Source organism: Accipiter gentilis, chromosome 26 (assembly GCF_929443795.1).
Source record: "Accipiter gentilis chromosome 26, bAccGen1.1, whole genome shotgun sequence".
Taxonomy (NCBI): domain Eukaryota; kingdom Metazoa; phylum Chordata; class Aves; order Accipitriformes; family Accipitridae; genus Astur; species Astur gentilis.
The window spans coordinates 21,444,845-21,468,565 of record NC_064905.1 but is presented as its reverse complement, the minus strand read 5'-3'; the positions used below and the strand labels follow the sequence as shown (position 1 = coordinate 21,468,565).

Sequence of the window (23,721 nt, the reverse complement as noted above, 5' to 3'; positions counted from 1 at the left end):
GTGACTTTTTACCGGGCTTCAGGTTTCTTAATGCTTGGACACAATTGCTGAAGAGTTATAAATTGCAGCTATATTTGAGTGAAGATTCTGGCATACCTACAAGTGTAGGTAGTTGCAAATGCATGTGCACAAGCATTTAAGATATTAAAGACTTGTTTAGTAAAACACAATGTCCAAGGAGATTAGTTTCATCATACCTCTTTAAAATCCAGATCATTATTAGATTGTTTGATAGCCTCATGTATTCTCTCTATTATTAATCATTAGATTGCTGCAGCAGAAACTATATTTTCTTTTTTTTCCTGGAAAACACTAAATACCTAGTGTGTACTACCACAAACTAATAATAATTTTTAAATTCCTATAAAACAGAGCTGAAGAATGTGTAGCTTTGCCCTGTAGCTAGATAATGACGTTTGTTTGTTTCCCACAAGGGAGCGAAAGCATTAATCAAAGGTATAGCTGTTATGCCCTGATAAACAAAGTGTTTTCCTTTTGGCTCACTGAGCTGATTCAGTGGACTTTGAAATATAAGAAGTATCAGGTGCTTTCTGCAGGGTCCATTAATAATGTTGCAGAAACTTAGCTAACTGCCTGTGCAGAGTAACAGCTGAGTTACGTGTCTGCTATACAGATGTGAGCTGTAGCGGTTTCTAACTGTAAAAAGAAGAAATGTTTCCTGTTATTTCTAATAGCTTCTTCTTGCCATAAACCAAAAAGATCAAACAAATTATTTTAAAGAACCAATGCATGTATACTTATGTCATTGTTTGACAAGACAGAATCAGAGCTAGAAAACTATGTACCACTGATTTTATGACTACAGTGTAAAAAAGAGATTTTTTTTATCACTTATGATAGCAGCCTGTGCTCAAGTTGGCCCATTTTTATCTCCTTGATGGTAACATCAGCAATCCCTTAAACTGATGATAGCCAGAAGATTGGGTTCAGTTTGCCTCTCTGTTCCTAACTGCCTTTTTGTACCTGATTGTTACAGCAGTCTCCATGGTCTATGTAGTCATACCTGCCATTTGAGCCGTTTTCCACAGAGACAGTGGATGATATTTTTCCCATTCTTTATCACATTTGTAATTGTCCCATGGAAGACTTATTTTCCTAGCTGAAAGGTCAGCCTTGAAAAGCTTGGAAAAGAACTGAAACATCCTAGACATAGACAGAAGCTGTGGCACTGATGGATAGTTTAATAATTCCTTTTTTCTTGCAGACTATTTATCCTACTACGTATGTAGCTGTGCATGTATCATTTGTTTTCTTTATGTTTTAATTTACCATCACTTTATTATCATTATTTATAGAACCTAGAATTTTCCCTAATGGACCGTGAGCCCACTTTCCTGTGTGCTGCATAAATACTGACTAAACGGGCCAGAGAGTTTATAATCTAAATATAGGACAAGTGAAGGGACTTAGCATAGAAACAGTTCTCTTGTATTTGTCAGCATTATAGAAGAGCAGAGTTCTAGGGATTTAAAGAAGATTATAAGAGAGCATTGCTGCTGTTTGCATCAGGGGCAGCATGATGATTGTTTGGAAATTTAACAGGTGAACAATGGAAGCTGGCCTTATGAGAAGGAGTCAGCAGAGTACACTGGTATGTCCCTTACCTTATAGGGGTGCTTTGAGGATTAATATATTGAATATAATGAACCATTCAAGCACTAGGAAAATGATAGTTTTGTAAGGACCTGAAAGGGATATACACAGCTAGGCACACAGCCACTATTGTGACTGCATCTCAAATATTGTTTGGTGTCTGCAGGATATTGCTGTAATAGGTACGTAAGAGGCCTGCAGCAGTGATGATGTACTTTAGAGAGGTGGTGAAACACTGTGTTTTTTCCACAGTAATCGGGTTTTAGAACCTAAAATAACACAAAACTTACAAGTTATAATTGTCTCGGTTCTTCAGGCAAGGGAAAAACGCCCAAAGGGGGCTCTTTCTTTGTTTACATGCCCACCAAGGTCCCTGAAGCATCAGGATGAGGAAAGATCATTCCCTGGTGGTTGACTGCAGTGAGGAAGGTGCGAAGGGGAAGGAGATGATCTTTGTGGTGTACCTGGCAGCGAGGAGCGCTCAGAAGAGAAATACCCCTCCTCCAGGGGTGTCTCCCCCTTTCTCTATACCTGAAGACAACTGGATTCAGAACTGCACCCCTTGTAGTGGTGTCAGCTGCTGCGAAGGCAGTGGCTGACTGGCTCAGGGAGCTGGGGGAGACGGGTCACCCACCCCTTTGTTTTCATAATTCCCATCTGTGGCTTCTCTGTGCCTTAACTAAAAAAGACTGCCTTCTACTATATCCTTGTAGAGCTATGGGGACCAGGCATATGTTGCGGATTTATCCAGTGGCATAATAATATTATGTTTTATTCTCCTGCCAAGGGCACAGTAGTGAGTCAACAAAAAAGAAAACAAACATTGCCTCTGCCTCTGACTGCTTCACTAAAGCATCCATATCTAAAGTACTGGATTGCCACTTTACAAAAAAATATATTATAATGGTGCCTAAAGTTAATGAATATAATAGCTACACTTCCACTGGTCACAGTAGGTATCTATTCTTTGTTGCTACAAGACCTAGCTACAGATGACCCAATATGGGTCAATTTAATTCTTGTATATAGAGTTTCTAGATTTATGAAAATAAATTCTAGATTTATGGAAGTATCATTTTACTAAACATTTTAGTAGTTCATGTATTGGATTAGGATATTCTGACCAACAGTGAAACCTGATATCTGGTTTATTGTACTATTTTTATGTCCATAAAAATAAGTAACTCTTTCAAGTGTTACAAAATAATGAAACAGCTTGGTCTGAGCATGGATAAACATAGTGGCTTCTTAGGGGATGCAGAGGAAGGTAGTGCCAAGCTGGAATCGTGGTACATTTCAGAGTTCCTGAGGCCATTCCTTTGGGCCTTTTACCTTCCTTTTATCTACGTGGCATTGCTGTAAGCTGACGGTGTAATAACACTAAGGAGAAGTGACCTTGTGGACACTTTGTACAATTGGAATTAATAAATGTTCTTGACAGGGTAATCAGTTAGTTGGTTCATTTAGTACATGAGTTTAGTGGCTTAATAGGCAGCAGTGTGAGAAAAGTTTTACTTCATCCTGTTGTGAAAACAAATGATTAGCAAAGAGCAACCTGACAGCCTCACTCAGCTACTGAAAATGAGCCCAGTTTTTTCCTTTGCTGCTAGGCTGCTGGTGGCCATTTGGATATTGGCGTGGTATCTTTGTCAAACCTCTTCAGTTTTACTGACATGAGGGTACATGCTTCCAGAGTGCTTTCTTAGAGCTCTTTTGTATCAAGAGTTTAGTTTACAACTCATTCACACATTACTTTTCATCATTCATGTGATGATTGGGGAGGAATGTAGATATTCAATGTTAAACTACGGCACTCACAATTTTACCTGCTAAGCAAATATCACATGGAAAACTAGTAGGTTTCTCCTTGCTGTAATCAGATATTCTTTAAAAAAATAATGAGAGCTCCTTCTCTGAAAAGAACCAACAGCTGCAGAAAACAGCTACTGTAGGTAGCAGAGCAAGGTTCCTGGAGGGGCCCTTCAACAGAGGGACACCTCCATTTATGTTATTTCTAGGCTGCATAGCATCTAACAGGTATATAGCAAAAATATAAAAGTTAAGGTTTTGGTATGCACTATCTGCAAAGAGTGAAATTTGTGACATTGACTTATTTCACATAGGTCTTTGAAAGGCTATTATAGGGCAAGTTTTGTGCATACTTACACATACAACTGCCCATGGGGAACCTGGATGAGATAGTCTTTTAATATAGTTAAAATTTTATTGAAATAAAACTTCTGAAGTTAACCAACAGAACTGTCATTTGTTTACACATACTATTTCTGTTACAGGGAGGTGCTATACATGTACCCATAAAATGTGGCATTCAGGTCAAGTTTCAGAATACATTTAATGCAATCTGAAAGCTACTGCTATCAGGGTGAGTTTTGCCTTTTCCTCCTTGCCTTGTGGCCTTTTTCCGTGTGTTAGTGGAATAGTTTTCACCTGGTCTGTGAGCTGAATGACCCATTCCCCAGCTGCACACAGTATAGAGTTGTGGGGCAGCCTAGTCTGTGCTCTTCGTTAGGAAGAAGGTTGGAGGTGGTGACCTGCTGGTTTGAGAGCATTGTATAGTTAGCTTAATTGAGGTGTAATGTGAAGTTATACAATACTACAGTCAGGTCCATTTTAGGTACTATAGGTATCTAGAAAGCTCAGTGAAAAAAAGGAAATGGGTAGGTAGAACTTAGTTGGGCTTTTTGTTTGCTTCTTGCCCCCCAAACATCCCTTCCCTTTTTTCAGAAGAGAGAAAGAAAATAGTTAGAACAAACTGGTTTAAAAACTAGAAAACTGGGTTCTTATGTTGGGCATTCTTCCTCTTGCCTTGGTGTGCTGGTGTGGAAAGCTGAGTTTGCTAAACTTGTTATTACCACTTTCAGCTTTCCGGATGTATTTCCCTGCCCAACAAGCTCTTGTTTACAAGCTGGAGAGCCCTGAAGAATAGAAGTCGTGAAAAATGGAGAGCCTGCTGCTGTTACCTCAAACCTCAGACAGCATACAGAGCAGGTAAATTGCTGTGTACCAGATGTGATTTTTTTTTTTCCCCCCCAGAAATGTTTTTATTGCTCCTAAGTAAAATAACAGTTCTGGCCATTCTTGCAGCATCTCTGCTGTAGGGTTTGAGTGTGGCTATAAGGTAGGAATTGGGAAACTGTGTTTTTCATTTTGTTGGGGTCTTGTTTATTTTGCACGCCTATCAGCTATGTGTAAGATGCAAGTCCTCATGTGACCCTCAGCGAGAAAAAAGCTAAATTGTAATTTAGCTTCTTAAAAGCGCGGGAAAATAAACTGCAGAGTTACATTCTTGTGCAGTCTCTCGGTTCTCACACGTGGATATGCTCCTGGCTGTGCGTTAGGTTTACGGTCCGACTCGATGATCTTCGGGATCTTTTCCAACCGGAGTGATCTGATGATCCTGCGAGCCGTTCCCGTGCCCCGGGGACCCCGGCTGGCGGTCCCTGCGGTTTGGGGGGGGTCGTACCCCCTTCTGCCCAGCGTTTGTGGGGGGTGGGTCCTGCCTTCCCAGGAGGAGAGGGGGGGGGGCTCCGAGGACCGCTTCTCCCCTGCCGCTGGGGTCCTTACCCTGACCCCACCTCCGTGCCTGCCCCTGGGCAGGGCTCTCCCTGCCCGCTACCTTCGCAGCCTACAAGTACCTCCGGCACCGCGGGAGCGGGACGGGCTTTTCTGCGTGTCCGAGCTCGGGAGAAGCGTCCTGCCTGCCGGGGGAGCGGGGCGGGGGGTCCAGGTAAGCCTGTGCCGGGGTTTGGGGGGGTGTGGGAGGGTGGATGCTCAGGGGGGTGGATGCTCAGGGGGTGGCTTTGTCCCTGCAGCCCCGGCAGAGGAAAGTGCAGCCCGAGGGGAACGAGCGTTCGCGGTGATTGATCCACGTTCTGTAAATTACACTGATTGGGTCTAATGACTGTAACCGCGCGCAGCCGTCTGGAAACGCTTCGCTTCGGAGAAGGTGAATGGGGGCTGGCGGAGGTGGGTGGCTTTAGGAATGCTGGAGGGGGAGGAGGGGAGCGAGCGCTGCAGCAGCAGCAAAAAAAAAAAAAAAAAAAAAAAAAGCCATTTAAAGTTCAGCGAGCCCTCGAGGTGTTCGGAAAGCTTTACCGAGCGGCCTTCTCTCCGAATTCCCAGAAAGTTGTGCCGCCGGTGCAGTGCAGCCCGGAGAGGAGGCGGTTTGGGTTGTGTTTCTTTGGCATGTTGCTTCTAATCCTGTGTATGGTGTTAAAGGCACACTGGCAGATAAGGTGCTGTTGTCTGCTGAGAGCAGAGGAGTTTTTAACAATGGTTTTATCTAACCTGATGTTATTTCGGAGGTAAAAAGCATTCTTCCATAGTTTAGAATATGTGGAATTACAGTACTAAATCAGTTTGGATGTGTAACAGTGTGGCTTGCTTATGCTGTCTTCAGCGGGAGGGGTTTTAATCTTTCTGTTAATTTAAAGACCTGAGCTACATAATCATTTCCTGCAGAAATCACAGGGGCAGTAATTGCCTGGACCCTTCTGTTCCTGTTGTGCAGAGACCCGTTAATAGGATTCTTCTCTCAGAAAGAAAGGTCTCCTTAGCAGCATTTAATGTCAAGAATAAAGCAGTGTCAGGTAGAAACTGGATGTATTTCAAAGAAGAAGTGTATTCTGAAGAATTCCAAACTTAATTCTAGAGTGTTCGGGGTTTTGCAAAATATTCATGATGTATCTAAAGAGTAGAGACATCTACAAATGGTATACACTTAAGTGTGAAAATTAATGAGAAAATATCAAAGTTAAAACTTGAAAAACAATTTAAATGTGCATTTAGAAAACAGAAATCCAGGTTGAATAAATAGGGGAGGTGACAGAAAGAAAAGTATCTTCAAGTGTGTGTGGGAGGGAATCACAGAAGACTTTCCAGCCATTTACAAAAGGTGAGAGAATATATAAATGTATTTATTCATTAATTTGCCTGAGAGGCTTTTTGTATGCTCTGATACTGTTTCTTGTTTGGCCTTATTTAGTGCTAAGGTGCAAGTCCAAACATGCAAAGGGTCGGATTCATCCTAACAAGGCTATTCAGGCCTGCCAGGGTCCTGTTGCCTGCATATGCAGTGCAGGGCAAACGGTGGAAACTGGAAACCACATCCAAGCATCCAGCGAAAGGAACTTCAGGACGTGGCTGGAGAGGGGCTGGAGCGTGGGCTGCTGAGCTCCCCTGTGCCCCCGAGGTGTACCTGCCCTCCAACCAGCCGCAGCCTCTCTATCTTAGTTCTGGCTCAAAGTTGAAGGATGAACGACTATAGCTGTACATGCTACCAGGTGTTTGGTACTTTCAGTTCCTCATTCTGACTTGGCCAGAGTTTTTCATCTGAGAATTTGTGTTCCGGTTGTTTGCTCTGCCCAGGATTTTGGGAAAATGAGGACAAAATGAATCCTATATTTCTAAGAAGCAGCTTAGGGAAAAAATTATGTCTTGCCTCTTTTCAATACTCCTGACCTGCCACTGAACAGCTTTGTTTCCCACGCTTTGGAGAAGCAAACTAAATTCTGTTTTGCATGAGTTTGCATCAGGGGTGTGCTTTTTGTTGTTCTCTCTGAAAATCTTCCCAAGTCTGGCCAATTAATAAGTCTCTGAAAAATGCACATGCTTTGATTTTTTTTTTTTTTTTTTTTTTTTTTTTTTTTTTTATTAGTAACTTAAATGTCTGAAGATTCTGTCCTCAACGTACTGGAATCTCCAAGAGCTTCCAGCCATGGCTGGGCTGACTCTGTGCCAGTCCCAAAACATAAATGAAGATGCTGCCTTTGACCCGTGGCTTCAGATGATAAACCAGATTGTCACCATCGTGGCTGGTTCCAGTTGGCCTCAGCCAGTTTGGAGCTAAGAGCTGGCGCTGGCTGAGCCTGCTGTGGTGACTTGATGGGATAGTTGCTAGCATAAGACAGTGAAGATGGATTTGTAAAGTAATTGAAGGGTGGGGCTGACACAGAAGTGGAATAGGAGTTCTGTGAGTGTTCTTTTAACATAATTTCATATGTATAGAATTTTAATGCAGAATGAACAAAAAGCAAAGGGGAGAGGGGAAAAAGAGCTAATCATAGTTAGGTCCTCTTTATTTATAATGTTTTCCTAATCTTAGTTATTAAAACAATGTTTTAATTTCAAAAGTTATTTGCAGAGGAAAAACTGTGTTAGAAATATCATTGATGTCAAATTTGAATATATCTTGTAAACTTTTTTCTTTGAAAAATTCCCTCTAATTTCTGTTACCTGGGATTTCATCTTTTTGGTATTGTGACAGCAGCTTACTGTTTCTGCAGGTATCGTGCAGAATATTCTGGAGATCCAGATTTCCACTGCTTGTGCTGGAAATGTTGGCCAAGTGCAAGGCACTACTCATTTCAGTGCCTTGAGCTGATGCCAGTAGCTGTGTACTCCCCAACTAAGGTGCTCTACGTTCCCTGGCTACCACCCTGCTGTGTTTCAGCAGAGCTTTTTGCTCTTTTTTTCAGTGTACCATTTGCACGCTCAAACAAGAGAGAGTAAATGTAAACTTTCTTTAAACAGAGGGTGTATTTATCTCAAGGGTATGCAAAAGATTAATTGCTTTGGATATTTCCTGCCTGTTTGAGTCTGATTTAGGTCTGATTCCAAATGGTAAAATCAAGGTAAAGATGCCATTTACTTCAGTGGGCCTTGAAAAAACTTTTTAAAGAATAGCAACAGAACTTAACATTATGTCAAGTTATGTACATCTTTAAGAGTGAATAAGTGTACTTAAATATTCCATAACTAATCTGACAACTGCATTTTCTGGTGACCTAGAAGATCCTTCACTATCAGGAGGGTGATGATTTTATGACTCAAAGTGGTTTTATTTTTTGGCATTGAATAATGCTGGGTGCCAAGGTGTGAGAATGAACATCTGACAGTCTGACTTGGAAGTAAAATCAGTTACACCAATACTGAGGATGGTGCTCCTGCCGATTCAGTGGGTTTCCTGTTCCTATGGTTATACAGTGCATATGAAGCCAGAATGGGAACCAGACGTTTAGAAAATTATGCCCAAATACAGTCCTGTCCATCCTCACAAGTGATAATAGATTTACATTTTTTTGCTCTGTCTGCATGCATGGGAGTAGACTATCTGTCTTGGAATGAGATTTATAATTTTTTCATATGCAAATTAACAGAGTGCCTATACTTGCTCTCATAGAGATGCATCATTCTATAAATACAAGCATGGCCTGCCTTCCAGTCAGAACAGCAGTTAGTTCAGGGAGGTATTGGGTACGGGGTAGAACACGTGTTTCTTGTGCCTCGTGTCTGTCTAAATGACATACATGCTGGCTGAATTAGCTTGGGGATCTGCCGTGAGCCTTTTGCTATCCCCAACGACTTCTCGCATCTGACACTGGAAGCACTCACAGAATAATGAGCAATGACAGAAGGTGGTCCAAGAATGAATACTTTCAGACTACTGTATAGGAGTGTCTAAAGTGTTTGAGCTTGGAAAATCTTCATACAATGAATGAAGTGCAGAAAATGTCAAAAGTGAATGATTGTAAATAATCAAATGAACTGATCATAAGCAACCATAAGTTAATGGACTATTTAAAAACATGGACTTGTCAACAATAGACAAGGTCAAATCAAAGTTCAGCCAACCAGATGCTTTCTCTCTCCTTCCTCTGAATTCTTTCCAGCTTACCATCTTTTGACAGGCATTTTATTTGTCTTTTTTCCTGTCTTCTGTGATGTGACCAGCTTCCATCAGCCCTCAGAGATAAACAGTAACAGTCCTGAGGCTGCTTTAACCAACCCTTTAAGTATCCTGGAGTGAAGTCTATCGGACTCGGACAGTCTGAGGACCTGTAATTTATTCAGCTTTCTAAGCTGTACTTTCCCTGTTCCAGGGTGAGTTCTTACACTGTGCTGGTAGTTTTCATTAATGACCAGAATGACCAGCTCATTTTTGGCTTTTTGAACAAAGACTGTAGCCTACTTAGCAAGAATGTTCTTCCTTCTCACTGAGTCAAGAATACATAATATTCCCTTGTTTTATTAGTTTAATTTTATTTTGTATCTTGGGCTTTGAGATTTTGTCCATTTCTCTTTTTGCCTTAACAGCCCCTGTTCTCCTACTGGCTTTTACTGTGTCTGCCTGCCTGGGCTGCAACTCTACCTTGTCACTCTCTTACTTCCAAGCCCCAATCTTTTTGTCAAAACAGGTCCTGACTCCCCTAGTTTCCCATCTGATCTTTGTTGTCATCTTCATCCTTCTCCAAATTGGCATTTCTGGGTTTTTGGTGCCTGCCAGTTAATTTCCTTTACTGGGCCCTATTTCAAGCCTCCTTGCTAGGACAACCTTACCATCATTTTCCCTCTGGTCTACCAGTCCAGCCTCAATACACTTTTACTCTACTATATTCCACCTGATTCTAGCTCTTCTCTGAATTTGGTGATTCCTTTGGTCCACCTTGACTGTGATCCAAGCAGGACAGAAATGAGAGCACAGCTGAGAGGTGCTCTGGTTTCACTAGTCGTGGATGATGCTGGGCTTCCAAAAGAAATTCCAACAATAGCCTTGTAAGCTGTGTATTGACTGCATGGAAACTTTAATACATCAAGTCTCTACTGAATTTATGCAGAGTGATTGTTCAGGCATTTAAATTCAGTCCCAAATTTAGATTACTTATTTCACAGATAAATCAAAACCAAGTACTTGGTGCCGTAGCTATTCCTTGCCACATTTTAGTATGAGCTCTGAAGGATAAGAGCTACTGTTTCATAAAGGATTGTCAGAATTTGCTTTTAACCTTGAGAAGACAATGTATTATCCTGAGACTTGTTCTTAAACAGCTGGAGCACTTCATCTGACAATTTAAAAAAAGAACACCCAAACCCCATGGACATATCTCCAGCTGGAATATTCTGGTCAAATGGATAAACATTTGTCAGAATAAGTACCTATAGCAGGACATGTGAAACAATGCTGATATGCACAGGACCTTTCTAGAATACACAAACCTGCCTGGTTTTCATCCTGAATATGAAATTACATCTTTCCTCTTTGGGAGTTTATTCTTGGTGCAGCATTCCATGCGGGGAGCTCTATAAGATTATTTCTTAGATCATGGACTTTTCTGCACCTGTCCCTGTTACTATATAGGCTTCTAGCTTCAAGAACAGAGAAGGAGTATGATCAGAATTTGAAAATAATATCTTTTTGCTATTAATCTGTCCAGGAGTAATTATGCATTGGGCTGTCCACTGAGCCTGTATCTAATAACATTTTGATCCTGGTTTGAAGCAAATGTTTCTTGTTAATTATTTTTTATGATAACAAAGATAAATCAGCAAGAAGTTTGGGTTTTTTTCTGAAAAAAGTTACTAATATAAAATTACAAATAAGTAATTATTTTAAAGTTGTCAACAAACTTTCCATGAGTTGTAAAACAAACGGTTTAGATAGTCAACATAGTCTTTGAGCTGAGTTTTGTGATAATCTTAGAGCCTGTAAAATGTAGAGGTTTGACCCAAGGGTTTGTCATACTTGTATGGCTAATTACCATAAAGCTAATCTCTGAGGTTTTACTGTTCTGTCTTTGAAATGGTCACATCATGTTGCATATTTATTGATGAAGTTGAATTTTCTGGTATCTAAAATACCACAAGCTGTTTTTACAGGACCATTTGTAGAAGACTCAAGAATGACTTGACTTCATATCATATATATTGCAGAAATCCAAGCATTAACAATGTAATGCTGCTTGTATGCTACTGACACTATCAAAATTGTCCTGAGAAATGACCGGTGTCTGTTTTCCAAACTGCACCATTCAGCTCTTCACCCAATCAAACCTTTTAAGGGAACAATATTCCCGGTACCACGAGGTCTGATTTAGGAGATTTATACAAGTCCTAGAATGTGGTGCCCACCCCACTTGCGCATGCTCAAAACAGTAGCGATGTGATGCCCCAGGATCTCAAAGAGCTGGAATTCTCTGCTCCCTCAAATGCTGACTCTGAATCTCGAGCGGGAACGGCTTGGCTTGTGTCAGGAATGTTTGTTTCATCAAGGCTGAAAGGAGGTCATCTGTGCCGATTCCCCACCATGGCCGTACACACATATTCCACATTGCTGAGGGATTTATGCGTTCAAGGGTCCATCCAGCTTAAGATCAGATGAGCTTGTACGATTTGTATTTTTGTCTAATCCAGGCATAGCGTGGTCTTTCTGCGTATGGCAAGTGTGCGGTTTGCACCTGTCCCTGCCTCCCTCCTCTTATTCCTTCACCTGTCCCTGCTGCTGAAGACCATTTGTAGAAGAAGCTCTAAGACAATTTAATTGTAAGATTGTAGGGGTAAGAGTGCTGTCCTCACAGTGTCTGCTGCTTTAGCTACCTCCAGTGCTGTTAGGAGACCTCAGCAGGAGTTAACCACCCAAGGAAGTGTCCTGCTTTCAGGTGCACGTTGCAGCCCTTGCCAGGTTACATGCTGTTCAGTTACACTGCTGACTATGTCCACAGTTTGGTGGTTCTTTGATGGTTTTGCATGTCCTGAATACCTTGAAATAAAATGTTTAATTTTGGGTGGAATTGTAACATTTTATTTGGCACAAAACAAAAGCTCATACTTTTAAGGTTTTGGTAGACAAGCTGAAAAAGTGATTTTGATATGAACTGAAGCAATTCTTACTTAACCAATTCAGTTGTCAAACTGAAAATATCTATGATGGGACAGTGCCAGAAAGCTGTTCCCGGCAGATCTTGGCTGGCAAGGTTCGTGTCTCTGACGCTTCTACCAAAGTGAAATTTTGAGTTTCCAGTCCCAATCTCATGAGATTTCTCTGCAAATCCTTGACTTATTTAAGTTGTTTAACCGGAGAATATGACTTTCTCAGTAAGCAGCATCTGTTCCTCAGGAAGCTTGGCTACTGTTTCTGCCATGTGGCATTTTCCAGTGAGGGCTGAGGAGCCCCACGTATCAGACAGATGCAGAACCATAATCAAGCTTAGAATTACAAGGCTGAACGTGATTCTGGGATGCTTCAGTCCCTCCTTGTCCTTCCTTTCGAACCAGCTGCTCTCCTTTTCCCTATGGCAGACAGATCTCGTGCACTAATGTAGAGAAGATGCCTAAATCCATACTAAGGCCCGTGGTAAGCGGCATGGTTCTTAGAGTTGCTTCTGTGGTATTTCAGAGGTGTCTTGGGTGGTGTTTCAGAAGGCTCAGTAGAACCTCCTCTAGCATGCTAATGGAATATGAGCTTGCACGCGTACTCTCAGGTCTCTTGGGCTTAATGATCTGAGACCATAACCTAAACTGACCTCTGAAAATGCACCCCCAAAGCTTGCCTGCTGCGTGATTAACTAAGACAGGAAATCTGGTCTAGTCAATAGAGCAGGGAACTGCAAAATAGATGACTTATTCTCTTTCCACTTTTGCCATTAACTTACTGCATGAATGTGGCTAAATTGCTGTCCATTGAATAGCTTCCATCAGCTCTATGTCTGAGAAGTGTTGAGTTCAAAGCACCTTTATATATACTCATATATATATATATTGCAAGTAATTTTGCCTACATTTATATAAAACAGACTGGTAAAACAAGAAAGATTTGGTCATATTAAATAAACCTTTCAAGGTTTGTGGGGTTTGTTAGCGAATTGTCAGTCATTAGATGAGACTAATAGAATTTCACATTGTCTATCTAGGACAATTGCTTCTTTTAATACATAAAATCAAATTTTAAAAGTGGAGATCAGTTGTAGCATCTTATATATCCACTTCTAGGAATTTCTAGAACAGACAACTTCTGTGATTGCTGTTTTCTTAATAACTTCTTACAACTTTACCACATTTAAAACATCTTGAAATTTGTTTCTAAGTTTTTTCTGTAGTGAAAACTCTCACAAAAGCTGTTGTGAAATTTCCAGTGTGCATAGCTTGCAGAATAAGGTCCTTATTAGCAGAAAAGGCTCATAGGAAGGAAAATGTATGCTTTCTAAAGTATTAATCTTAAATGTAAAATGGCTTTGTATATTATTCTGTCATCCCAATGCATTCTGAAGTTCAGGGAGACTCCAGAACTTAAATTATTAACTGGCATTTCCAGACTGCTGGCCAAATGAATGCTTACCAAATGTGAAGCTATGTGATTAATGAGCTGGCTTTGCTTGGAGACCTCCGAGGCTCTTTTTAGTGTTTGATTATTAGAATAATATTGCTTTTACTTGTGAAAATATGTGTGCTTAAGTTGTGTTGCGATTTTTTTTTCCAAAAGCTATATTCAAGAGACATTAGTTCAGATCCTGCGAGTTTTATGCATTTATAAGCTTTGCTACAGTAAGCAAAAGCATATGAGAGAGAATAATGACTGATAACAGGTATTTCTGAACTGCACTTAATGCCCAGACCTTCATGTTCTGTATCTCTGTTGACCCTGTGTAATTTTCGCCTGAAAAAACCCCATACGCTGCTGGACCAAGCTGCTGGCAGAGTCTGTTGCTTCCTTCGCTGTACGTTGGTTTATTTGAGAGCATGGCAGAGCTTCCTCGCTCTGTATTTGGAACTTAATCATGTAATGCTCCTTTTCTGTATGACATCTAATGGCTACATTATTTATTTAGCCTCCCTGTAACAAAGACACCATTGTACTTGAGTGTTGTGAGAGAAAGCAGAGCCTGCCCCTGCCTTTGCCGTGTAACTCTATCGACATACCACCAGAAGCCCTTGTTATTTATTTATTTTTCTAAGTGCAGAAAGAGAGGAGCACATACCTGATGACAAAAGAAGGCAGCAGCTGGCATTTCTGCTCTTCAGCCGGTCCCTTGTCCCAGGGGAACCATAAAGTCCCTCTCTCCTTACTTCTCTCACATTTTACAATGCTTTAAAGATAAACAAATAGATAATCATTCCCTTGGGAGTTGTTTATTAGCACCCTGTACTACTCTCTAATACTTAGATACAAGTGTGACTCCTGAACAAATTTTTTGAATGTAGTGACAAGTCTCATTTAAATTCTAGTTTTATAGTTATATGTGAAAAAAGAAAGCGTACAACTTCTGATGAGTGACACATTCCTGAAACAGAACGCCCCATTTCTTTTTTGAATGCCCTTGCATTTAGGCAATATAAAGAAAGAGTTTTGTCATTGATTTGAGTGGAATCAATATCACACTCGAAGTGGGTTTCTGGAAGGCTCCGAGTGCTGGGTACACCTTGGTATCTCGGGTACCACACCACTGCGGGCGCACCCTCTGCCGTTAGCTCGGGTGATCGCAGATTGGAGGGACAGGCCCTAATGATTTTTGTGGTTTGCACCCAGACTCTGTTTTATATCAAGGGAAGCTCGGCACAGCACTAACACCATAGGCATGAAGTGACTTGGGATGGATTTCTGTGTTAACGGCACGAGCTGCTGGGATGGTTCAGTGCTGCCAAAATGCAGCCGTCCTGTCCGGCAGCATGCTCCTCTCCTCTCCCCTGGCATTGACTTGACCTTCACCTAATTCCTCTGTGAACTCTTTCAGCTCAATAAACCAGTAGAAAACTAAATAAAAACCCTGAACAGCTTCTTAGCAAACAGAATTAGCAAACTGAATGAACTCCACAGAGTCCAGCGAGTACTAGAGCTGCAGCAAGGCCCATGTTGGGGATAGGAAAGAAAGAAATGGGAAGAGAAGGGGTGAAGGCAATCTCCCCTTTCAGCAGCAGCATTGACTCAGCTGCATTTCCATTTAAATGGTTTGAGCAGATTCCACTCTGAGGCCCAGGGATTTTCTATGAGCCATACAAATGAAGTTCAGCTGGTTTGAGAAACAATATTAAACAGTAACATTAAAATTACTTATCCAGGCTGGTACAGCCCCTTGATTCAGACGCTAAAATGTCCCAGTGTTGTGTGATGCGGTGTTCTCTAAAGATTTTTCCATGAGTTCAAAGAGTTCAGGCACTGGTGGTACAACATTTAAATATGCTGACAACCTGGTTTCAGTTGGGAACCTTGTTCAGCTAAATATTATTTTATTTTTCTAATGAGGCTTTCAAATACGATTTGATTATTCTCACCGAAAGACCTACCATTACATATTTTACCAGGGACAAATCCTGTAACCTTCCTCAGTCAAAACCCCCAGTGAAGATTTATGTGAGTAAAAGCATGGCTGTGCTGTTTGGCAGCAATACCAATTTAAGGTTAATTTTTGGCAACTATGCTTTCCCTAGTGTACAGCTGCTTACTTGTGCTCCACACTGCAGCAAAAAACCCTACTCGCTGCAACTGCTGATATTGCTGTGAGTTGGGAAATTGGCCTTAAAAGGAGCATGAGCAAAGGAAACTTCTGTAGGTTGCTTTGGCTGCAGAACATTTTGTATCAAATCAGGGCCTGAAGGAACACCGGGCCTTGTCTTTGATCCACAGTACATCAGTATGACGTAGAACAATAGTAGTGGCTTTGCGTTATCTTTCTTCTATAAACTATTACCAAACAATTAACTAAAAAAGAGGAAATGCTAAAAAAAAAATATTACATTTGCTGTAATGTCTTGCAGAAAGATTTGCTCCTGCAGGGATTACTGGATTCTAGTGAAAAATAATGAATATGCATCTATAATAATACTGAGTCCTCCACCCTGCTAGCTGGTTTGGTTACTAGGTAGGGCAGCCACATCTGTGAAGTCTGGGATTGATGAAATCTCTTAGGGATATTATTTTGTTGATTAGGCTGCTGTTACTTGGATAGTTTTGGTGGGTAAAACCCAGGATTTTTATTTTTAGTTTGTATCTGTGCCACCATTGACCTAGTTTTTGAAGCCAATAACTCTGAGCAGCCATCTGTATCCCAGCTGATGCCAAGTAATGAAAATAACACTGAAAGGTAATAGCCCACTGGGTGATGGGGGGCTTTATGGGTAGCGTTTGCTGTTTGTGTTGCTTCCCCCTTTGAATTTCTCTTTCCAACACCTAGTAAAAAAGGCTGGGAAGGCAGATGCACAGGGAGCAGCACTGCGGGGCTGGAGGGGGCTCTGATTAGCCCTGCCTGGAGCTTTTTACCTGTATGTGAGATGGCCAAGGAAGCACCGAGGTACCTCTGGTTTCTACTTTATCCTGCTGCCTTGAGGGCCTCACCTTAGTAACCAGTGACTGATTTGGTGTATTTGGGGCTGTGTGAAAGAAGGCTGACACAGCCATGAGAAATTATTTTAATGTTACGTTTATCTGATACCCCTACAGTCTGTAAATGTTTTTGTGTTGTTGTTACTGTATAGCTAGTACTAAAAGGGCAGCAGCAGGATGTGAGATGCCGGCGAACGGTGAGCAGACATCTCCCTCGGTTGTTGTTGATCACTGATGTTTTCTGTGTTTTATCCAGAGTTACAGGTCCTTGCCTTCAGGAGCTGCCCACAAGTGCAGAACACATCCTAGCGATGCGCAGATTAAGCAGAAGATCTGTAAAGTAGCATTAAGAGGCAAGTTTTGGCCTGTAATCCTAATTACTGCTTTTCTACTTCCAGGCAATTTTGTGCAGTGACTGTGGCAGTGTTCAGAAATGAGAGGCATACTGATGGCAACTACTGACATCTTTATCTTGGGTATTATGAGATTTTATGCATCTCTGAAAGCATTAGTTGTAAAAATTCAAGGACTCCTTGAAAGTCTTAGCTCTCAATTAAGAAATCCACTATGTATATCAATATTTCTGGTTGTGAAGAAGAGTTTGATAACTTAAACGCATTCTAAACATTTAGGAACCCAAGGACAAATAAAATGAACCTCAGCTCTGTTGTTTTTACAAAATCCTTTGATTGTTTTTACTCTTGGCCCTGTTTGTTATTGTTACCATGTAAGTTTATAGATAACAAACCTAAGCATGCTTTTTCATGACTTGTAGATCTCCCACAAATGCTTCAGTTACTTCCTACTGGGGATGAATGAATGGCAGGTGTACTTGCGTCTGACACAACAGTCAGGTTTCTGCCTTGGTTCTATCATATTTTCCGATTCTAATGTATTGTGGTGTTTTTAATTGTCAAAAGCAGCTGTAAATTCTCTCTTTTGGGCTCTCTCCATCACATCTCATTCAGTCGTTATTAGTCATTAAGCATATTATCGCATTTAAGTTTGGGCAGGGCTATGGTTAACCCCCATCTCTCAGGAGCGCATTCTTCTTGCTGTCCCTCCTGAGCAGCTGGGCTGTTCTGTGATTGAATCTGAGGCTAGAGCAAAGGGCAATTATTCAGCCCAAATCTACAGCACTTCATGCAAAGGCAGCGGGAAGGTTTAATTGTTAATACTTGTAAAACATGGATTTACTGTGACAGTTGGGGCCCTAAAGGAGCTCTAGCCCTGCTCGCTGTTAGCTCTGCCTAGTATTTCATGTGCTTGTGGCACAGTCCTCCCCAATTGTAACACAGCTGAATCTAGCCTTGGAACAATTTGCCTTTGTGAGATACAAATCGTTAGAGCTGTGGACCATATATAATATTTAACAACTTCTTTACAAGTCAACTGGTTTATAATTTAGGAGGAGCATTTGTAGGCACGTGATTTATCTTCCGAAATAATTTTATAATTGGTGAATGCTATTATTGTATGCATAGTACTGTGTATTATTGCAAGTAACTGGTAAAACTGCTGGTTTAGAGCTCCAGGTTACACGATATTGTGCTGACAGGGCCATTTTCTTGAGGCTTTGCACTGTTTTGCAAAGTTTCAAGTGATTTGCTCCAAGCTGTTGCTGACGCTCTCCACGCTGCAGAAGCTTTCAGCACCCTCAGGTTAGGAGGGAAGTTGCATTTGTTTCTGAGAGTCTCACAGTTTCTAATGGATTTCTTCTAACAACGAGTGGCAAGAAGAGTGTTCTTTATCCCCAATTTATATACAAGAGACACTTCATTTAAGGGGCCTTGAGCTTGGATGTCTGTACAGTTCTTGTCTGGAGCAGTCAGGAGACTAAAGCCAGGCACTGTGCTGTGTCTGGAAACGTCTGGACACTATCTTAATTTTATTATGTTCAAATGTCTTAAAAAAAAATCTCATCCTAATATAAGGGCCAAACCTTACAAAGATCTGTGGCAAATCCCAGAGCCAAACTGAACCCTCCAAAGTTAATAGCTTCACTGCTGAATTCAGCTATCCCCGCTGTGCCTGGGAGGGGCAGGAGTTAGTGCATTAACCCGCTGAGGCGTAGGGTGGAAAAATGATGACTTTGGCTTTCCTTATTTTCTCATGTGGTATGTTTGAACCTTTATTATTCATGTAAGACTAAGGTCAGATTTGTTTGCAGCACTTTAACAAATCAGTCATCTCGACATACCTGCACAAAACTTACTGTTACAAAAGAAATGCACAAAACCTTGTGCACAGAGAAGGCATGACCGGCGTTGCCAGCTCTGTCCCCAAATGAGAGCTTTGCTCGTGACCTGGTAGGAGGAGTTGCTTAGGTTTGTCTTTTTCCTTCCAAGCTGGCATCACGCAGTGCAAGATTTTTTTTTCTTCTCATTTCTCGGTCCATTGGAAACGGTCCCCTTGCCTCCTGTTGCAGAATGCTTGACTTGATCAGATACCAAGGCACTGCTTTGTGAAAACAGTATTTAATGTAATGACTGAACACTGAGTTAGTTACTGAGTAACTTCCTGGGAGCCCTTCTCTATCACATTATGTGCTGGTGAAAAAAAAAAATTCGTCTTAGGGATGGCCTATTTGTGTACAGGATTTTGAAGAAGAGCCTGGATGGTTGCTTGCAGAAAAACCTCAAATGACTCCTCAGTGAGCTGTATTCCAGAGGCTCCTCTGTTCTCCTCATGCACAGGAGATGTGGAGTTGAGATTTTTCCCAACAAAACGATCCCTGTCCTTTCCTGCTTCTGCTGTTCAGTAAACCAGGGATGGATTCTGAACTCTCTGTGGTGGCTTTGGCACTGCCCGTCTGGAGAGAGCGGTGAAGCCAGGCAAAACCCAAAGGCTGAATCTGCGTCCCACTGGAGAATAGTTTGCTCCTTGCCACCATGTAAAAATTGAACGTAGCCATAAGTGAGCAATTATTTTTGTAGGAAACGTGGAAGGAATCCCCATCTCTCCCTTGAGAGATGATACATAAGAACAAATCAGAGAGCTGTTGCCTGCATGGCATTATCCAGTTTGGCAGCTTAGTCTAAGGAAAAAAATAGTGGGATAAAATCGGCTTATTTTTTAAGCCCAGCTGAAAACTAGTGGGAATTCATCTCAGCAGATAAGGATGTTATAAAATGTAGTATCAGGCTCCATCACATATATTGGGATGCAGGAAGGAATTTATCACAGAGGCTTGAGTTGATTCAGAGTCACACAAAATAGATGAAAGCCTCAATCTGTGTGCCTTCTGTGGTGTTTTATGAACAAAACACTTAAACAAACAAAACAAACCCCGCAAAAAAACCTGCAGCATATAAAACATAGCTTCAGTGTTTCCTTGAACTGTATTAACTTTTACTGTACAACCTTTTTTCTCTCCCCCTCTGAAAGTCATACATAGTTTTTTAGGAAAATCAAATTAACTACTTTGTTGCATTAAATCTAACTACTTTCAGTTGGATTTAATAAGCTTTTGTCTGTAGTGCTTCTTGGCTGCCCCAGAGCAAGGGCTCTTGGCCAACGTGCTACGACCCCGGGCTGGGGACAGCAAAGGACAAGGTGCGGTGGAGTGAAGGATGCTCCTCTGGTGATGCCGTCCTGGTGGGATGCACAGGAGGGGAGTGCGTTGGGTCCTGGGGGACGAGGGCCTCGCCTGCTCTCTCCGCTGTGGCCACGGCAGCATCGGCATGGAATTTTTCAGTTGTGCCCACGCGGGAGTCGTGGCTGCTGCCCAACAGCTCAGGCAGAAAAAGCACTGTCGTTAATAATTGACTGGTGAGATAATGAAATAGTCGAGCCCGCTGTTTGCTTTTCTTCCTTTTCCACTGCCACCGTAATGCTCTGCACAGTGGAATGTAATAAACAAAGTGCCATTTCCACCAGTGAGGCAAAGGGTTTGGATATGAAAGTCACTTGTGCATCTTCAATGTCCGTGCTGTGCGTGGAGCCGCCTGCTGCCTCCGAGATGTCCCGGTTGTGTGGCGGGCTGGGTGAGAGATTGGGAAATTGCCTCTGACATGGTATGAGTTGCATTGAAAACACTTCAGATTCTGATGATTACAGTTTCTTTTCCACTGTCTTTCAGATCCTTTGCAGACATAGCTGGAATGTGGGTCTAAATCATTAGCTTTTGTTTTCTAAAGAGAAAATTGGAGGTAGAATATCCGAGCTAGCTATACTTACTGTGAAAGTGTATTCAGATCTTAGAGGTCACTAAACTAAACATCTTTTCAGTGTGTGTGCATGTATTTCAGATGGCTGTATCTGGTATATATTGTCTCTCTGTAATTCAACAGTTGCTGTGATGCCTATCTGTGTATTTGCTTTATGCGAGCAAAGAATGAAAATAACATTCTGGTCACTCTGTGTTACTCCTATCTTGTTTGCTTTAAATCTGGTAGGAACAGTGATTCTGCTGCTCCGTGGTCTAAGTAACTGCTCCTTAATGTCCGGATAAATGCGTGTCTTTGGGGAAGGAGGGAGGAAGGTTCAGTTAAATCCTGAGGGCAGACCTTTTTGCAGGGTTTAATGCAGAGTTTGTATGATGTTACATGGTTTGAGTGCTTCCAGGTGCACCCGGCCATGCCCATGCCGGTGTGTGCTTGGGGCCATCATGGCAGCAGTTTACAGGCAGTTTGTGAGGTCACCACAAAACAGGAGGCACGGAGTGTGTGCTCAGTGCCCAGCTCTGCAGAGCCGCTGCTCGCACATAAGAAAGATCATTAGAGAGATTTTGCAAGAGCACATCCAGACCCAGGCAGTGGAAGTGGCAGGAGAAGAAAGGGTAATGTTGGAAAATGAAGTGTCGTGTTTTCCATTGATCCTTTCTCCCCACCAAGGACTAACTCGGCTCTCAGGTTTCTTCCAGAGCATCTGCTCCCCAAGTCTATCTGCTCCCATCCAGAGGCACCCTTCTGTAACAGTCAGCAGGAAAACAGGTGAAGGAGAAGGATATATCTTGGAAAATATTAAAACCACATTTTGAAATGTTTAACCTAGGGTTGCAAGCAGCCTTAAGCACATGTGATTACACAAGGCTGCCCGAATTTCAGGTCTTATCCTCTGTATCTCTGTGTGTGAAAGATGACATTTTTCATAGGGAAATGCATGAATGTAACCAAATAATTGAACAAGGGCAGAACTGAATTCATACCAGAAAATCTTATCATTAAAATGGTAAAATTATTAGTGTGTAAGGGACCAATCTCACATCTGTGGCGGACATGAACAGTCTAGTGTGTCACCTCTGGTGTGACGGTCAGTCTAATGCGAACACTGGGGCTCTGCTCTATCCTTGGGTGTGCAAATTAGGCATTTGTTTGCAGAATTAAGAAAATCTAGGTCTGTGTTAAATAGAGAAGGTAAGAGGTCTGGCGTCTGGTCTAGACGTTTTTTACAGAGAAAATAGTTACCTTGGTACAAATGCATGTAATGATCCTCCAGCATAGGCAGTGTTTAAGTGGCGAGGCTGATGACGAAATGCAGGCTATGGATGACCAATCTGAGAACTTGAAGGTAAAGTTTCCATAGAACAGCTTGAATGTAGAAAGCCATATCTGGAAAAAACCCCACCTTTCTATTTGGATAGGGACTAATTGGTGTGAAGTGTTACGGACAGGAAATTGCTTGGTCTCTCGTTTATATGCTAACCATGTGATCCTCAAAATGACACTTCTACTTCTCTCTGTTGAATTACTCGCGTATTGTCAGAGGTTGAGTGACTGCCCTGGCCTTGGCTGGTTTGTTGAAGTCTCTCTCGTTATTGCTCTCTAAATTTATGCTTTCCCCAGTCATTTTTCCCTGACATCTCCTGTGAATTTTGCAGCACATCTGAATACTGTTTGCAGACCAGGGGTTTAATTTCTGCTGGTGATTCTGAGCAACTTGCACCCCGCCATTAAACCTGTACTAATATAACTAATAGATATTTCCAGTTGAGTTTTAGCTGCTAATACAGTTTCTCATTGTTTATTATGGAAACCAGTGATAATAATGTTTAGTGAGATTAAGAATAAATACTTATGAATTCTGCCCAAATGAAAGATACAGGAAAATACTCGAATGCAATACTTGCCAAAGGAATGGGCCAGTCTAACATATTATGTCTTGTATATATTTGGTGTTTTTTCTCTTATTCCAGTGGATTGTTCTGTAGTAACTGGATATTACATTACTGTCTACTTCAGCCCAAGGGCAGGCACAATTATGTTTAACATCTGGATGAATTAGACTGAAAACAGACATCCTCTGGAAAGGAATAGTTTCTGTTTCTTATGTCAAAATAAGAAAGCTAAAGAGCTAATAGCTTTTTTAATACCAAATTAATCAATATTAATTGATAATCCTTAAGTTGTATGTAGGAAAATGGAAGTGCTAATATTGTTTGCTAATTACATTTTAGACTGGCAATGTGCTATGAAAGAATGGAAAAGTTATAAGCTTTACTGAGAGAAGTAAGTTATTTTAAAAAATAATTTGTAGTTAGGAGAAGTGCTTAGGAGGCAGGAGTGCTGGATTCTGTTCCCATTGTAGGACTCTCAAACAATTTTATGGTAAGGCAAGTAGTCCTACTGGTAGTGACAGTATGTGATTAAAGTTTGTAAGATAAACTCTGAGGTACAAGGAGATTGTTTTGTTAGGTGAAGCTCCATTGCCACATCTCTGCTTTCTTTCTCTATTTTTCTCATGTGCTCAGTCTCCTCCTCCACTGAAGTCTCCACTGAACCAGCTGTGTTCAGTGGTTATTAAGTTTTCCAATGAACACAAGCTGATTACTGTGCTATCCTGTTCTCTGGGAGAATCTGGGTGAGCCAGTTGGCTGTGCCACTCCTCTGTTCTGGGAAAATCTGGTAGGATTCTCTGTCCAAGGCTTTACATGTAGGTAATCACTAGATGGGAATGACTTTGGGAATACAGTGAAGGGAGTGAGTGTTCCTCTATCATTCATGACGTTCATAACACACAGTCTAAAGCTCGCCAAGTTCAGCAGAAAGCTTCTCATT

The 23,721-nt window shown here is 41.5% G+C and overlaps 1 protein-coding gene across 3 annotated transcripts in view; it reads left to right on the top strand.

Moving 5' to 3' along the window:
* Positions 1–5,336: 5,336 nt before the first annotated feature.
* The window catches only part of SHROOM1 (shroom family member 1), a 39,735-nt gene continuing 21,350 nt past the window's right edge, over positions 5,337–23,721 (top strand). Inside the window, exon 1 of one of the 3 annotated variants that reach the window (XM_049830017.1) lies at positions 5,337–5,362. The gene's annotated coding sequence lies outside the window, so the exon portion shown is untranslated. Of the gene's footprint in view, positions 5,363–5,548; positions 5,582–7,477; positions 7,607–23,721 lie in introns of those variants that run through there. The other 2 variants (XM_049830016.1, XM_049830015.1) reach the window with 2 other exon arrangements.